Source organism: Microtus pennsylvanicus, chromosome Y (assembly GCF_037038515.1).
Source record: "Microtus pennsylvanicus isolate mMicPen1 chromosome Y, mMicPen1.hap1, whole genome shotgun sequence".
Classification (NCBI taxonomy): Eukaryota; Metazoa; Chordata; class Mammalia; order Rodentia; family Cricetidae; genus Microtus; species Microtus pennsylvanicus.
Genome location: NC_134602.1, coordinates 6,058,059 through 6,062,809, shown reverse-complemented (window position 1 = coordinate 6,062,809; position 4,751 = coordinate 6,058,059). Strand labels below are relative to the sequence as shown.

General features: G+C 43.0%; 1 non-coding gene across 1 annotated transcript; it reads left to right on the top strand.

The window, feature by feature from the left end:
* Positions 1–2,241: 2,241 nt before the first annotated feature.
* Positions 2,242–2,314, top strand: Trnak-cuu (transfer RNA lysine (anticodon CUU)). Its single transcript has one exon. It is a non-coding gene; the product is annotated as a tRNA-Lys (tRNA).
* Positions 2,315–4,751: the final 2,437 nt, after the last annotated feature.

Below are 4,751 nucleotides of genomic sequence, written 5' to 3'. Positions count from 1 at the left end.
AATTACACGGACACTGTATTCTTTTAAACACTGCTCTGGCCCATTTCTAATCATCTGTGTAGCGCCCCTAGGTGCGCTTACCGGGAAGATTCTAGCCTAAGTCCATCCTGGGTTGGAGCTTCATAGTGTGCGTCTTCCCTGGAGCAGGTAGCATGTCGTCTCTCCTGTGTCTGCTCCGGAGAGCAGAGCTGCGGAGTCTGACCTCACTTCCTCTTCCTCCTGGCATCTGTTCTGTCTACTCCTCCCACCTATCTTCTAATCAATGAAATGGGCCGAGGCAGTTCCTTTATTGCTTAGCCAATGAAATCAACAGATTGATATATGACACTTCCACATCACTTCCACTTTTTCTGTTTAAACAAAAAAAGGAAGGCTTCAACCTTAACATAGCAAAATTACATATAACAAAACAGTTATCAAATAAAAATTACATCAGAAACATTCATACATATAACAAAATTAACCGTAAATCTCTATCAATAAAGCAAAATCTATACTAATGCAAATTATTCATGTCTATATCATATCCCCCTTTAAATGTAAAAGAACATTTATAAACTATATTTGGGAACATGGGCGCAGTTTTTTCTCTCCAAACTGCTTCCTGCTGAATGAGGGCGCTGTTAATCAGATCATTTAGGGTGTAACCTGTGTGCCAGGTTTATCTCAGTTGGCAGTTGAGTGACGTAATTTTTTGAGGGCGTTCACAGGAACATTTCAGGAGGTCATGGTCTATCATACCAAATCGGGATAGAAGAAATCCAAAGGGTCTGGTCCTCTGTGAAAACAAAAGAAGACTCTCTCCAAAGCATCATATCCTTAGACCCAAATTCTGATATCATACCCTCATGATATCCGTTCTGGTTCCACTGGGCAGCCCATATAATGAAATGTCTCTCTGTCCTTAGCTCCTTCACAGTCAAAAATTTTAAAGAAAACACAATAATACAAAGAATCCAGACTCTCTGTGAATTTTTCATCTTTACGCGGCTTATTTTTACTCTATCACTTTACTTTATTCTGTCTCTTTAAAGACTTTACCTTTTTTTTTTAAACCATTAACTTTATTCTCTATATTCTTTTTCTTCTCTCTCCCAAGCCTACGTATATTTATCCAACAGTCTGACTCGTTTAGTGGTCTGAATCTGTCCTATTGTGAATCTGCAATTTTTTACTATCCAGGAGCACTTTTGATTTGCGCCTTTAAATCACTAGGCGCTTAAGAATCTAAGCTGTGACATTCCTACGTTAACTTTTTGCTTTTTGAGCGCACATCTGTAAACCAGGCTGTCTTTGAACTCTCAGAGATCCGCCTGTCTCTGCCTCCCAGGCATTGGGATTAAAGGTGTTTGCTACTACACCTTGAACTCACAGAGATCTGTTTGTCTCTGCCTTCTAGGCACTGGGATTAAAGGCGTGTGCTACCACACCTTGAAGTCACAGAGGTCTATCTCCCTCTGCCTCCCAAGTGTTGGGATTAAAGGTGTGTACACACAACAACTCTCTTCCTTTTTTTTTTGTTTTTTGCTTTAAGAACTTCAACTTTCAGCTTGCATATATTTTAACACACTTTAAACCATTCAGAAATTTTCTCTGTCTTTGAATCTCTCTTTAACTGTATATCTCTCTTTTTCTGACCACGTGAGTCTTTAATTTGCCAAGCAATCTCAGTAGGACTAAAGGCATGGCTTTGCCAGCTAGATCCAGTCCATTCCTTAGCTTTCCAGCCTCATGGCAGATATACAGGCTGCAGCCATGTTTATAGCCACACCTCTATGGCGGTTCAAGGTCCCTGCCAGCCAGCAAGCTACAACAGACAACACTCAAATCCTCTCTCGGTAGCTGGCCCTCCTGCCTCAAACAGTCAGAGTTTGCCCTGGCAGGATGGCCCAGAAAGCCGGCATTTTTAAATAGCGCAGCTTTTTTCCTGCTACGGCTGAAAACCGAAAAACATGCGTTCAGCTTTTCGTCAACACTGTTTAAGTGTTTCGTGGCAGGACCTCTTAATGAGCTGCAGGCTTTGCAGCTGAAGCTGAGTCAGGAAGCCTCTCTTAGATGAGGCGCTTGCTTGCCTCTAGCAAGTAGAGCAGACCCAAGAAATTGCCGTAAGAAACATGCTTTACTCTATTCTTTTCTAAGCTTTCTCAGGCTTTCTGTGGACTCAGTTAGCCACACGTCTGGGCGTCATTTGTAGTAATATGGACGGCGTCAGGGTTGCGTCCCCAAATCCCCAGCCGCCTGGCCCGGCTAGCTCAGTCGGTAGAGCATGGGACTCTTAATCCCAGGGTCGTGGGTTCGAGCCCCACGTTGGGCGCCATTTGTAGTAATATGGACGGCGGCAGGGTTGCGTCCCCAAATCCCCAGCCGCCTGGCTCGGCTAGCTTATGCCCCAAATAATTACACGGACACTGTATTCTTTTAAACACTGCTCTGGCCCATTTCTAATCATCTGTGTAGCGCCCCTAGGTGCGCTTACCGGGAAGATTCTAGCCTAAGTCCATCCTGGGTTGGAGCTTCATAGCGTGCGTCTTCCCTGGAGCAGGTAGCATGGCGTCTCTCCTGCGTCTGCTCCGGAGAGCAGAGCTGCGGAGTCTGCCCTCACTTCCTCTTCCTCCTGGCATTCTGTTCTGTCTACTCCCCCCACCTATATTCTAACCAATGAAATGGGCCGAGGCAGTTCCTTTATTGCTTAGCCAATGAAATCAACAGATTGATATACGACACTCCCACATCACCTTACAAAAGCCCTCTGCAGAATCAGAAAAGGAGCCTAGTAGCTGGAAGGGAAGCTCAAGCAAGAGATCAAGCTGAAGGTAGAAGTTGCTTTTTAAAAGAGAGAGAGACCACAACTCAATGGGCTGGTATCTCAGTGGCTATTCAGGAAACATCACAGAGAAAGGATCTGCTTCATGCATGAGAGTCAACGATGATTTCCCTTTAAGAAAAAAAACCATCAAAACTCCCAATAACATCATCAGCATTCAACAACATGTCTATGATTTCTTTGCCTTGCCTTTGATTGTGCAGTAAATGATGCTGATAGTTAATCTGTGCAATTAATGCAAATTTCCTTGTAACTGACTAGACAGAATTGACAGGTTATCTTAAACACAGCAGGGAGTCACTCTACGATGGAACTGGTTCATCATCACCTGTGTGACAGTGACATAATTAAGATCTTTCCTTTGTCTATAAATCTCATTATGTTCAACACGATATGTTGTCATACAGATTTCTTAGGGTTTTGTCCCACTGGTGGTTTCCTTGGTATGCTTACATAATTTTTGCCAGATCCAATCAGTTTTGCCATGCACTCTCAGCTCCACGTCATTGTGTTCCCCTTATGTTCCAGTCCAGGCATTTTAGACCTCTTGTAACTGTTGTAAGAGTATCTCATGTTCCACCTAAATGATTTAGGGTTTTATTTAGGCTGGGTTTTATCTTCCATCACTGAGTTCATTGACTTTCCTTGGGCGTAATTCCTGGGACACTGAGCCCAACTCCTGGGGGATTCCTCCCGTTATTTCTTCTTTCTTAGATAGTTTACACTCTCACTATTACTGTGAGAGTGTTTCTGTAGCAAATATTCTTCTCAAGATGAGAAGAAACTTCAATATTACAATCCATTTGTTATTGTGATTTAAATACACACACACAAACACACACAAGTTAATGCACATACACTGATGATATCTCAATTAATGGGGCCATTCTGGGGATGTCAAGATCGATATCTCTCGAGTGGTTCTCAGAAGGCCATAGGGTGACCCTCTCTAGGTACTTAATCAGGGAGGAGAGGTTGACTGCACTGTGAAATGTCCCTAGGAACTGTGTGTGCCTTGTCCCATAGTCAGACTGATGATTGACTATCTTGAAAACCACCATGGAACTTTTGTTTGGCAAATGATGGAGATCAAGTCAGGGTCAAAATCAGAAAACTAGATGGAGCTTCCAAGCTCCAGTGGAAGAGCAGATGGATGGAGGAAAAGAGCAAGGATGTCAGGAATATAAGGGCTTGGTCCACACTATGAGACACTGTGCCTGAACTAAGGGGATTTCAACTAATCCAGTGACCTGGGAATGAAAGAACATGGGATCAAACTGGAAGCTCTGAATGTGGCTGACAATTGGGGCAGACGGAGAAGCCAAAGATAATGGCACTTGCAATTGTCTGCATATCATACACTGGCTTTTTGTGATCATATTTTTTGTGGATGCATACCTTGCTAAATCTGGATGGATGAAGGGTGGGCTTGGACTTCCCACAGCTCCAAGTACCCTGCCCTCTATTTGGACTGGTGTTTGAGTGGAGAGGTTTATTTGCGGAGCAAGAAGAATGTGGGAGGAGGAAGAGAAGTGGAAAGTTTGATAATTATTATTATGAAGTAATGGAAAAATCAATAGAAAATAACCAATGAGGACATTGGAGCTAGGAAAAAAAAACATTCATGTGAGTTGTTGACTCAGACCAAAAATTATTTTACAGAAAAAAAAAACACATAAAGGGGTTGAGTTGCTTGTTAAATATGACTCAAGTAATTGGGAAGAAGATTGGGGTTTTTATTTTGGGTCTTCATGGGGCTGTATGAGCAGCATTTGAGGACCTGTATGCTGGATATTTCTGGGGGTTAGTAGGGAAGAAACCTGGCTAGGAGGAGTTTTATGACATAAGTAGAGCCTTGATGATGTCACAAAGCTTTGGTTGGGGGTGGCAACTCTGTTCCACATGAAGCACTAGTCTTCTGTGAAGG